This window comes from Quercus suber, unplaced genomic scaffold, assembly GCF_002906115.3.
Source record: "Quercus suber isolate HL8 unplaced genomic scaffold, Cork oak 2.0 scaffold_214, whole genome shotgun sequence".
NCBI lineage: Eukaryota > Viridiplantae > Streptophyta > Magnoliopsida > Fagales > Fagaceae > Quercus > Quercus suber.
Genome location: NW_027069672.1, coordinates 1,010,580 through 1,024,523, shown reverse-complemented (window position 1 = coordinate 1,024,523; position 13,944 = coordinate 1,010,580).

The window sequence follows — 13,944 nt, the reverse complement described above, 5'->3', positions numbered from 1 at the left end:
GTTTGGACTGTAAAACTAAAACCTCAACCGAAAAAAAAAAAAAAAAAAAANCATGAAAGAAGATCATGGTCCGCCATCCTTGGTTCCTGTAAAAAGACTTTCTTTCTTTAGCTTGTTAGAAACCAATTATTGTGAAAACTTACACACAATATAAATAGATCAATGCTCCAAGTTTAAACATGCTTAATGCAAACAAATGGGCTTAACCTAACATGCACCCAAACAATTTTATCACATAGTTTTGACTTTATTCTGTAAGGTTGTTTAGGTGAATGGGACCGGGCCTCTGCAAGGCTGCCTACGTACCTCTCACATAGAGGATTAGGTCAAGACGTAATTCAAGAGAACTTGATTTTTTTTTGAAAAAGAATGATTTTATTTATTTATTTATTTATGAACAAGAGGTGATCCTTTGAACAACCATTTTGGCAAATCAAAGTTTTTAAGAATCAAACAAATCTCTTTGATTAGGAAGGATCAAGATCATTAAATTCATGTAATCAAATTTGCTTCATCCTTTTGAACATCGTCAGATTAAGTCTCCAAAGGCAATCAAGAAATGAAATGTGATAATATTTATGAATCACATTGTTGGGTGCAAACAAGGAGAGTGCTCTAGGTTTGGAAGTTCTTTAGAGTCATTTTGAGGATTTAAGAATTTGAGAAATATCATCCTGTGGGTTTTGACAATTTTAAGCATTTTTCATTTTTAATTCAAGAGAAAAATATTATTAGAGTTTAAGATGTGCTTACAATTAGCAAGACTTCAAGGAGGTTTTATTCATGGGTTGTAATGTAGACCAGGTTTAGGTTATGAAATGAAAGATATAAAAAGGCTCAAAATTCCTTATGATGTTCCCCCAAATATGCATTACTCAAAAATCAAGTATTAGAGGAGTTTTCCAAATCCTTCTTTGCCATCTTCTCACTAGTCTTCATTGATCACTTGTATCAACATTTGTTTTTATGCTCATTTCATTGAATCATACCTCTAGACTTTTATCTTGTAAAATCCTTTTCTTTTTAGGTTACATCTTTAAGTTTTCAATTTGCTAGGATTTTCTCTTTTTTTTTTTTTTTTTTCTTCTTCTTCTTCTTCTTCATTTCTTTGGCCCTAACTTTTGCCTAGACCACCCTTTTGGGTTTTAAGCCTAGTGGGCTTTTTTTTTTTTTTTTTTGGCCTTTGCTTTTGCCTACCCTTTTGGGTTTTCAGCCTAGCGGGCTTTCTTTTCTTTTTTCCTTTTTTTTTTTTTTTTTTGGTCTTTCATCTCTTGATTGAATGAACTTTTGCCCTCCTTGTATTTCTCAACTTAATGATTTTCAGTCATTTTGATGCACTCTCTAGACTTCTTTCTTGCCTCAATGCACTCGTACCTTTCTATGCTTGATGAATCTTTTCCTTTTTTGATGAAATCTCTTTTAGATGAATCTCGTATTCCTCTTGGCATGATAAATTTTAGGCTCTTCAAACTTGATGCACACTTTTTTTTTTCTCTCACATTGATGGAATTTCATTTCTCTTTCCAAGATTGAGTGAAACCTCATTTTTCTTTGATGATCTCTTATCTTTAGCTTAATGAATTCTCTTCTTGTCTTTCATGTCCTCTAGGAGAGTTTTATCAATTAGCTTCAAAGCTCAAAGTCAACTCCTTCTTAACATGAGATTTAAGTATGCATACTTTGAAATTTCCCATCCTAAGTTTAGATTTTAGTGGGTTCATGTGAAAAAGAGGTTAAGTGTTTAAAGGCTCAAATGAGCTAGCAATGGATAATGATCATTCTAGGTATTAAGGTACACTCTTGTTTTACCAAAGACGGTCTCCTATCCCTAGTAATGCTTACTTGTAGGCATAGTGACTTGAGTTCTTTTAATAAATTCCCATTAAAAGAAAAAGTATGAATGCTCTATTGGAGACACAAAAGTTTTCAGAAATTTGGAATGAATGCTTGAGCTTTTTTAATTTTCTAATGGATAGATTTTCTTTGATTGCCTTGTAAGACCATTTCTTCTTTTATTCAAAGAAATTTGGCAAAAGTGTTTACACAGATCAAATGAAATCAATCATTTCTCAGTACAAGTTGATTGTTCAAGCCTTTAAACATCTTAATTTAGAAAAAGTTTTGTCTAAGGGATCCTCATGTACCATTTTGAAAAGAAGACTTTAAAGAGTTTTGAAATCTTTGAAAGAAAAAAAAGGGTCTTTTTGAAAAAATCACTAGAAAGTCCAATGCTCCTAGTTCAAAGAATTTTTTTTAAATGACTTAAGCGCTCAATGCCCCTAGTTCAAAGACTTTTTTCATTTGAAAATTTTTCTCTTTTTTTCGGAAAGATTTGGAAATCTTGAAAAAAAAAATTTTGAATTTTTTTTTTTGTTTTTTTCTTAATATATATACATGAACAAAGCTCATTAAATACTACATGAAATTTTTGAATTCGAAGAAACATAGAAACATGGAATAAAATAAAAACTTTAAGTTTAACCATGATGTTACAAACCAAACGTGGAGTGAGGCAAAGTTGGGCCACTTGCTTCTTCTTGGTCCATTTAGGATGCTTAAGGCTTGGTGTGCTTAAACCTTGATTATGATGAAATGGTTTGGGCTTGCACTTGGAAGGCTTGAACCATATGATCATTTGGTATTTGCTTGAAATGGCTTGACCTTACACTTGGAAGGCCTGTATCTTGTGAAATTTTGGCCCTTGATGTTGATCATGTGAATACACCTTTGATGGGCTTAAGCATTGGGTTTAGAATGATTCAAGACACAATTTTTTGGTTTCCATACCAAGTAGAGTTCAATCATAGGCTTTTGGGCTTGAGTTTATTCACAACATACAAGGTTCAAACAATCACGATAGGCTTAAGCATTGGACTTGAGTCATCATGGTTCAAACAACGGCCAAACAAATGCGTAATGAAATGCAATTTACATGGACCGACTTAGAGGTAGGTTCTATGGGTCATTACAACATGGGTAAAAGGTAGGTTAAAAGTCCCCACAATCTAGGACATCGTACCTCCCAACTTGTGATGCCAGGAGCGTCGTGTTGGTCGAACGATACAGTTTGTCATTATGAACCACCATGGCATAACCATGATGATCCTTGTCGCGGTGGGTGGTAGGTTCACCGCTGGGTATGTGAGTCTCAGGAAGACCACAATCCACGGCTAATACTACCGGACTTCCGGGTAGCACACAAATAAAATAAATTTCATTCAAGCAAATGATGCATGACATGCAATTTAATGACATATTAGAAAAATTATATACAAAAAGTAATAAACAAATAATGATATGGTTGGCCACCATAACCTAATTGAAACCTAGCCCTTAATGCCCCCAGCAGAGTCACCATTGTGAGAGACCGCGCCCCCGGATCGTTTTTAAGGTGTGTTTAGGCCAAACTTACGTGAATGGATGGAGTCATGTTATTGTCTCTCAAAATAGAGGTTCGACTAATTATATTTTCCCTCTTAGATTAAGGGTTTTACAATGGAGTCACCACTTATTTAATTATTGGGATAAATAAGAAAACCAAAATTGAAAAATTCTTCATTTTATTAATTTGAAATTGAATTTACATTGAACATAGGAAATTACATGGTTTTGGTCCTAGATACAATCTAATATAAAGTACATGGCTTTGTTTCCTAATTACAATCTAGAAATTGAAAATTACAAGGATAAGCATTTGATCTACTAACCCTTGATCTAAGTTCGGAGGTTATGTTACAAGGTGGGAAGGTGTTAGGCACCTACCTTACCTGGTGAAACCGGTCTTCTAGACTATGGTGGCCAATATTCATATCACATCATCCAATATGTTATCAATCAATTTGCATGTTGAATTTAAAGTGTGTGCATGTGATAAACCCTAATTCAATTTATTAAGCACTTCATTTGGATTGAAAAGTAAATTCTAGTAAATGTGTGTGGATGGTGATATCCTAGATTCAAGGATTTGAAAGAATTATGAAACAAACATATTTTTCATATTTTTGATGTAGATTTAAGATTAAAACTAGTGTTTATGCATGAACATGTGATGAACAACCAAGAACATATGAAGAACACATAAGAATATTTAAAAACATTCAAACATATTCAAGAGAATTTAAATAATTATTATCATGCTTTAATCTTATATTCTAATCATGACAACATAAAAAACAAGTTAGAAAAATAGATTATACCTTCATGCAAGATCCATATGGTGGAGGATGAGACTCTTGGTAGAGGTCCTAAAGGTGGAAGAGAAAAGAAGAACTAGTAGAGGGAGAACAAGTCTCACTCAATACATTGAGTCTCATGAAGATCAAGATATGACAAGACTACTCAACTTCACTAGAACTCAAGAGAGGAGAAGAGAGGAAATTTTTTGTGTGCTTTGGAATGAAGGAGAGGGATGGTTTATATTGTAGTGGTGGAGGGAATATGAATGGAAGACCATTAATGAGGGTTGACAAAGAATCATGAACTTAGACCTCATTTTAGCGTTGAGAAAAATTTGGTGCATTAAATGAAAAGATTGATGGGAGTAAGGAGCAAGCCAAAATTTGGTTTTCCTGTAGCTGCTATAACAGCATGTAGAGAAACTTCGAAAAATCATATCTGACTCGATTCTGATCGGAATTGTCTCGTTCTTGTGCTAAAATTGAAACCTTGGATGTCTAGTTTCTAGGAAAATTAATCTCATTCACAGATTCCAAATATTCTGAGAGATATTGATGAAATGGTGAGCAGAGTTCATTTGTTAGAAAATAGTTTCAACACAATTAACATTAATAGGTCTCAAATTAGCTCCCAATTAACATTAAATGGCTCCAATCACTCCCATTTTAGAGTTAATTGATTACAAATTTACTCTAATTAAAAGATAATTGCAAAAATTACTCATTGAAGAATTAATGTTTAACTATCTAATTAATTAGGTGTATGCAACCTCACCATAAAATGTAGTCCTAACCAATCAAATTATGACATGTCATTGATCTCAAATTGATTACACTTATAACCAATTGAAATCAATTGTTCATAATCACATATAGTAGGACTAAATTTGTGATAATGCATCTCAGGCATTAAAACTTGATTTGATGATAACTTTCAATCTGGTGGTCTGATTAAGGCTTATGACCAGTCGATTTGATCGTTACAACATCAAGATCATTTTAGTGAAATGAGATTAAGGATCTAATGTTCAGATTTAAGATGCATATTTCCAATGTAAAATTACCCTTTTACCCTCCATGTGAGGTTAAATACTGGTTGCAAAATGGAGTGTCAACACTTTTCCTTCCAGCCCATTTGGTTCTGCTCGTTGGGCATCAAACAACAGCCCGTTGGGGCATTTAATGTTCAATCCGTTAGGCATCAAATCTGCACAGTAACCGTTAGAGGCCTAGTCATCTAGTCAGCCCACTTGTCTTACATGCTGGCATATATAAAACCCTACATCTCACACTATTCAAGTCATATATTTTTCATCTTCTCCAACCATATATCCCTCTGTTTTGCTTTGTTTTTTGCTGCACAGGAAAATTTCAGCTTCAATTTTTTTTAAGGAAAGAAAAGGCAAGTAAGGTTGTTCCTAGGTCTTCTTGCTTGAGTGTGTGATCAAATTGAAGAAATTAATATAGTCTAATCTTGGGGGGTTGTTCGGCCAAGAGAGCCATTTACACCGAGTGGCACGAATCAACCTTTAAAAACAACGCATTTTGCGATTCTATAGTTTGTGAGATCTATTTATTTTTTTCATTGCTAATTTTTTAGGGTTTGTATTGTTGAATCAAAACTTGTTTATTTAGCTATATTTTTCAACAATTTTAAATTATGATGTTTGTGTTTTAAAAATGAAGAAACAAGTTGTTGATTCTCTTAAGGTCATTTCGGAAATTACAAAACTTGAGACTTTTGATGGAAATAATTTTAAACGTTGGAAGGAAAAGGTTTTTCCCATCTTGGAATTTACCGAAATTGACTGTGTTCTTTATCAGCCTAAACCAGAAGAAGATCCTAAAAATATAGCAAAGTGGGAAAAAACAAATAAATTATGTGTTCATACTATTAACTGTGGTTTATCTAACAAGTTGTTTGATAATTGTTGTCATTTTACTTGTGTTAAAGATTTATGGGATGAACTTAATGGTCGTTATGGATTTGAGGATGAGGGTGCTAAAAAGTTTGCTAATGCTAAATTTATGTCTTTTCAAATGGTTGAGAAAAAAAGTGTTTCTAGCCAAATTGAAGATTTTCAAAAGTTAATTTCCGACCTAGCTAAAGAGGGTGATGTTTTACCCGAGAGGTTTGTGGCTCATGGCCTAGTGTTTAAGTTGCCGGACTCTTAGAAAGAGTATAAACACCAGTATAGCCACCATAGAACCTATTTGAATCTTTAACAAATTATCATTGATATTCAAATTGAAGAAAAAAATATGATGTCAGAAAAGGTTTCTAGAGTTAAAGAATTTACTTCCAAGGCTAATTTTGTAGAGGGAGGACCCTTTAGACCTCCATAACATAATAAGAAACATGATTTCAAGGGAAAAGGAAAATTTCATAGTAAAAATGGCCCAAATCCTCAAATCCAAAATAAAAAGGGCAATTGTTTTATTTGTGGCAAGGTAGGTCATTATGCGGCAACATGTAGGGCGGGGGGCAACTTCAACAACAATAAGAACAACACCAAAGGCTCTACATCAAATAAGGCAAATGTGATGCAAACCGAAGATCATTACAGCAGTGGTGTGTGGGGCACACTTGGTGACAAAAGTGAAGAGATAGGTAGTTGATTCGACTTGCACAAGACACATTGGTGCATTCAAAGAGGAGTTTAGTTCCTACACTCTATGGCAGAAGGCACCGAATGTGTCTATGTTGGGGACAATAGGTCCGTGTCAGTGAGCAATAAAGGAAAGGTACTCTTGAAGTTAACTTCCAATAAAACTCTTTCACTCAATAATGTCCTTCATGTACCTCACTTTCGCCACAATCTCATTTCATTACATTTGTTTGGTAAGGCCGGTATTAAAGTTTTATTTGATGGTGGCATAGTTACTTTAACTAAGAATGAAGTCTTTGTTGGTAAGGGCTATGATGATGAAGGTCTCTTTGTACTTAATGTTGATCAAGTTATTAATGAAAAATGTTCATCTTCTTGTGCTTACTTAGTTAATTCCATTGATGTTTGGCATGGTAGACTTGGACATGTTAATCTTGGCTATATAAAGAAAATGAAAGAATGTGAAATTATTAAATCACTAAGTGAAGCTAATATGGACAAATATAAAATTTGTGCCGAAACTAAAATCACCAAGAAACCTTGTAAATCTATAACAAGAGAAACCGAGCTTCTGGGATTGGTACATAGTGACTTGGGTGACTTCAAACACACCATGACTAGATGTGGTAAAAGATTTTATGTGATCTTTGTTGATGACCATTCTAGATTCACTAAACTTTATTTACTAAGAACCAAGGATGAAGCTTTGGAGATGTTTATAAAGTATAAAAGTGAAGTTGAGAACCAAAAGAATAAAAGGATTAAAAGACTTAGAGCCAATAGAGGTGGTGAATATGAGTCTGATCCTTTTAAGGAATTTTGTGAACAAAATGGCATAATATATGAGGTAACTTTACCTTATTCACCGGAATCTAATGGAATAGCCGAAAGGAAAAATAGAACTCTTAAAGAGATGATGAGTGTTATGCTTGTTAGTTTCGGGCTATTTTCCAACATGTGGGGGGAGGCCATTCTTTTGGCTTGCCATATTCAAAATAAGGTACCTCATAAGAAAACGGGTAAAACTCCTTATGGACTTTGGGAAGGGCATAAGCCTAACTTGGAATACCTCAAAGTGTGGGGGTGCTTGGCTAAGGTCATGCTACCCGAGCCTAGAAGGAGAAAGCTTGGTTCTAGAACATGTGATTGTGTGTTTATTAGTTATGCTTGAAATAGTTCATGCTATAGATTTCTTGTCATCAAAAGTGATATATTAGAATCATACACTATGATTGAATCCGAAAATGTCATATTCTTCGAGCATGTGTTTCCTTTGAAAAATAAGGAAAAAGAATTGCATGATTCTATTGAAATTTCTAATGACTTTGTTGATGATGTGCAAGAAATAAGAAGGAGCAAGTGAGCTAGGAAGGAAAATGATTACGGTAACGATTTCCTTGCCTATGTCGTTGAAGATGAACCTATAAGTTACTATGATGTAATTAAATCCGTAGATGCACCTTTTTGATTGGAAGCAACTAATAATGAATTAGAATCTATTATGTCTAATCATACTTGGGAATTAGTTGAGCTTCCACCCAAGGTCAAACCTATCGATTGCAAGTGTTTAAAAGGAAATTAAAACTGAAAGGTACAATTGATAAGTTTAAATCTCGCTTAGTAGCCAAGGGCTATAAACAAAAACATAATGTGGATTATTTTGATACTTATTCTCCAGTTACTAGAATTGCATCTATTAGAATTTTATTGGACATTGCTTCAATTTTCAAACTTATAGTACATCAAATAGATGTTAAAACTGCTTTTCTAAATGGTGATTTAGAAGAAGAAATTTATATGGAGCAACTCGAGGGTTATGTAGTTCTTGGACAAGAACATAAAGTTTGTAAGTTGGTTAAATCTTTATATAGTTTAAAACAAGCACCTAAATAATGGCATGAAAATTTTGATAATGTTATGCTTACACATGGGTATGTGATCAATGGTGCCGATAAATGCATATATAGCAAGTTTATTAATAAGGAAGGTGTTATTATATGTTTATATGTTGATGACTTGCTTATATTTGGAACTAGCCTTGATGTTGTGCATGATGCTAAACACTTTCTTGCCTCTAATTTTGATATGAAAGATTTGGTGAGACAAATATAATCTTAGGCATCAAGATCCTTAGGGATAATGATTGCATTACACTATCACAATCTCACTATGTAGAGAAAATTCTTAAAAAATTTGAACACTTTGATATGTCACCTATGTCTACTCCATTTGACTCAAAGGTGCACTTGTTTAAAAATCGTGGTGATAGTGTTTCACAAATTATTGGTAGTTTGATGTTTTTGACAAAATGTACTCGCCCTAATATTACATATGTTGTTGGTAGATTGAGTAGATATACTCATAATCCTAGTATTGAACATTGGGATGCAATATCAAGATTGTTAAGATATTTAAAGGGTACTTTTGATTATGATTTGTCATATTGTGGTTATCCTGCTATATTAGAAGGATATTGTGATGCTAATTGGATCTCTGATACAAATGAAGTAAAGCCCACCAGTGGATATGTGTTCACATTAACTAGAGGTGTTGCCTCTTGGAAATCATCTAAGCAGACTTGCATAGTGAGATCCACCATGGAATTAGAGTTAGTAGCCTTAGAAAAGGCTGGGTCCAAAGTCAAGTGGCTTAAAAGTTTGTTAATTGATAGACCATTGTATACTAATTCTATTGCCTCTATTTGCATACATTGTGATTGTCAGGCTGCCATAGCACGTGCTAAGAACAAAATCTATAATGGAAAAAGTCAACATATCAGATGGAGGCACAATATTGTGAGACAGCTCATTGATAATGGTGTAATGTCCTTGGACTTTGTGAGGTCAAAAAGGAATTTGGTCGATCCTTTGACCAAGCCACTAGCAAGAACACTGGTGAGTGAGACATCGAGGGGGATAGGACTGATACCCAAATTGTGACACCATGGCCAATGCCCAACCTCTATGATGGTGATTTCATGCAAGGGGTTAAATGGGTAGAGGTCATCTGTGGTGCATATGGGTATTGTCAGTTATTATGTATTCTTCTATCTCATTAAGGAGATTAGTAATGAGTCCATCCCTATGGTGTGAGATAGTGCTAAGTTGCAGATTGTTGGAGTTTGAGCTCTAGTTCTTAATGGATCCATAGTTCCTACCTGTTAGGATAGGGTGTACTGCACACACTCTTGATGGATGCCACCTATGTGGGAGTGGAAGTTGTGCCGCTTCCTATAAGACTTGGGTAGGTCTCTAGAGCTCTCATGAAACTCAATGGCGCATGGCCTGTATAAGGCGCCAACCCACTTATGGAACAACCTTGGTAAAGAAAGATATGCAGGTGGTAAGTTTGGTTATCTTATAGCTTGGTTAGAATAGTCTAACTCTACCATTGTCTAGTAGTTCCTACTTATTTATCCTAAGTATGGCTAAAACCTTAGAGTACCATATTGATGCATGCCTTCTTGAGCTTATTGCCTTTCCTAGTTTAGTGTTTGTAACATGTGGGGGATTGTTAGAGTATGCGTGTTTCAAACTCTTAAATGATGCTTGTGTCCCACATTGGTTAGAGATGTGTTTTCATGTAGGTTTATAAACCATTGCACCACTTAAGTGTTAGCTTGAAAGATAATGGGCTAAAGGTTAGAGTTGGACTTGGGTTGGGTTTAGGCTTGTCTTTATCTCTCTTGTTCCTCTTTCCTTTTCCCTTTCTTTTCCTTCCAGCCCATTTTGGTTCTACCCATTGGGCATTAAACATCAGCTCGTTGAGGCATTTAATGTTCAATTCGTTAGGCATCAAATCTGCATAGTAGCCGTTAGAGGCCTAGTCCTCTAGTTAGCCTACTTGTCTTACATGTTGGCATATATAAAACCCTATATCTCACACTATTCAAGTCATATTTTTTTCATCTTCTCCAGTCGTATATCCCTATATTTTGCTCTGTTTTTTGCTACACAGAAAAATTTTAGCTTCAATTTTTTTTTAAGGAAAGGAAAGGCAAGTAAGGTTGTTCTTGGTTCTTCTTGCTTGAGTGTGTGATCAACTTGAAGAAATTACTATAGTCTAATCTTGGAGTGGCATGAATCAACCTTTAAAGACAACGCATTTTGCGTGATTCTATAGTTTGTGAGATCTTTCTAACTCTATCTATTTATTTTTATCATAGCTAATTTTTTAGGGTTTGTATTGTTGAATCAAAACTTGTTTATTTAGCTATATTTTCCAACAAGCTAGAAGTTTTGTTGTTTATTTTTCTGGGTTTTCGGTGTGACAATACTGTGGTGGTGATGTCTAGTAGTTTGTAGGCTATTGTGGTTTGATGGTGGTGGTTGATTGTAGTTCGATGGTTGGTTCAGTTGGGTGGTTCGGTCGTGGTTTTTTCTTTTCTAGTTTGGTGGTTTTTCGGTGTTTCAATATTGGTGGTGGTGATGGTTGGCTTTTGGCAGTTGGGTTGAGTTTCGGTAGTTGGTGATTACTGGCGGTGGTGGTGATTACAAGCTGTGTTGGTTTGATGGAGAGAGAAAGAGAGGAATAGAGATGGGAGAGAAAAGAGAGAAGTGAGTTGTTTATATTATTTGATGGTGCAATTTATATTATTTTAAGGAGTTGTATGTAAAAATAAAAACTAAGATGTTGGTTGAATTGTAAAATGGGATGGTAAAATAGATAAAGTAGATTTTCATAATATAAAATAGATAATTTTATTACATCCCCAGATGCAAATGTTCTTACACACACATGTATGTACGTATGTATGTATTGCACCCTTGCATATACAAGAGTCATAAGCTAGTTATAATAATACGAGAGAATAAAAACTATTTTTTGATACATTGATAGTTGGGGGTGGGATGATTTAAACATTGAATGTCTCTTCAGAAATACCATGAGGTGTTAGTTGAGTTACAAGCTCACAAATTTCTTGAAAAAAATAAATACTTTTTTCCCCTAAGTAAATGAAGGATAATACTAATTATTAAACATTTTCACCTTCAATCACTTGTTACATTATCTTGTTGAAAAATACACTAAAATTATATATATATATATATATATATACACACACACTCTCTAAATATATTAAATGCTTAGTTGATTATCATACTTTGTTATATAGTTATATTAGTCGCTAACTCGTGCGTGCACGAGAATAACTACTGAATGAGTTTCAAGAAAAAAAAAGTCATTATTTTTGAGTTAAAGTAGTAAGCAAAAATGCATGAAATTAAAAAAAAAAAAAAAATTTGGTATAGCAAGAAATCGCACAAAATTTTATTAGTTAAGTAGAAGAAAATAATGTTTTATTAGTTAGTTTGTGTTGTATATATAGGTATATATAAGATAGGTTATAATATATATGCCAAAAAGTGTCTATTGGTCGAAAATATGTCTATTGAATGAAAATGTGCCTATTGACCAAAAAGGTGCCTATTGGCTGAAAAAGTGCTTACCAAAAGGTGTCTATTAAAAGGTCATGACCTTTCATATTGGATATACCAAAAGGTGCCAATTGGCTGACACTGTGCCTATTGACAATAAATGTGTCTATTGGCTGATTGTGCCAAAAGGCGTCTACAGTAATGCACAAGAATAACTACTGAATGAGTTTCAAGAGGAAAAAAAAAGTCATTATTTTTGAGTTGGAGTACTTAGCAAAAATGCATGAAATTAATTAAAAAAAATGGTATAGCAAGAAATCACACAAAGTATTATTAGTTAGGCAGAAGAAAGTAGTGTTTTATTAGTTAGTTTGTGTTATATATATAGGTATATATAAGATAGGTTGTAATATGTATGCCAAAAAGTGCCTATTGGCTGAAAATATGCCTATTGAATGAAAATGTGACTATTAACCAAAAAGGTGTCTATTGGCTGAAAAAGTGTCTACCAAAAGGTGTCTATTGAAAGGTCATGACCTTTCATTTTGGATATACCAAAAGGTGTCTATTTGCTAACACTATGCCTATTGACAAAAAATGTGTCTATTGAATGAAAAGGTGCCTACCAAAAGGTGTCTATTGAAAGGTAATAACCATATTCATATTGGATATAACAAAAATGTCTATTGACCAAAAATGTGTCTGTTGACCAAAGATGTGCCTATTGAATGATAATGTGCCTATTGACTGAAAATGTGCCTATTGAAAAATAAAAAGTCATAATTATTCGGTATTTTTAAATGTATACGTGGTATTAATTTATGTAACCATGTGGCGCAATAGGAAGCAGTTAACAAAAAGTTAAACGTTTTGGTTATATATATATATATATATATTTTTTTTTTTTGAGAAGGTTTTGGTTTTATATTTATATAGATACAGATTAGATAACATATCATACTAGAAGAAACTTATCATATCATATACTATAGACACTCAATTTCGCACCCATAATTTAACTTTGGAAGATGAAAAAAATGATCATTCTATGTACCCCAAAAATTATAGTTGCATTTTAGTCATTAAGTCATTCATCACATATCATGAAAATGATCTTGAGATTCTAACAATCACAATGATACATTCGATTCCCAAATCGAATGGTCGAATCGAAAAATATCACAAGATCAAGTTTTAATGGTCTACATGCATTCATTTGTGTGAAATTGATCACACATGATTTATTGAAGTTAATTTTGATTGGTTAAAAACTAAAATTAATTAAATGAATTTCTATGATTGGTGGAATATTCTTGTTAAAGTGTGATTTGTTGCATAGGAATAAAAGTAACAAGCTGATAATATTAAATTTGGATTGATAATTAGGTTTTTTGGGTAATTATACTTAAAATAATTATTTTAAAAGCTTAATTATCAACTTGGGAAAATTTTTATCATGAAAATAACTTTAAATTCATTTGAATACTGTTTTAGACTTGGAAAATACTTCAAAAACGTGCTAATCAAGTACCAGTTTTAGATTCACATTCAGGGGCACTTTTGCCATAGTAAACATAGAGATTTAGACTAGGCTATTTCTAGCAAAGTTGTAGGGAATTGTTTTCCTTCAGCTGTCGCAATTTCAGCTTAATCCGAATTTTGAGTAGAGAAATATGGTCAAAATACTTAAACTTTTTCAAATTTGAAAAATTAGCTTAACTCTTATCCAAATCTTTTTTTATTTTATTTTTTTTACGGATTTTCTTCGTATTTTTTTGCTTA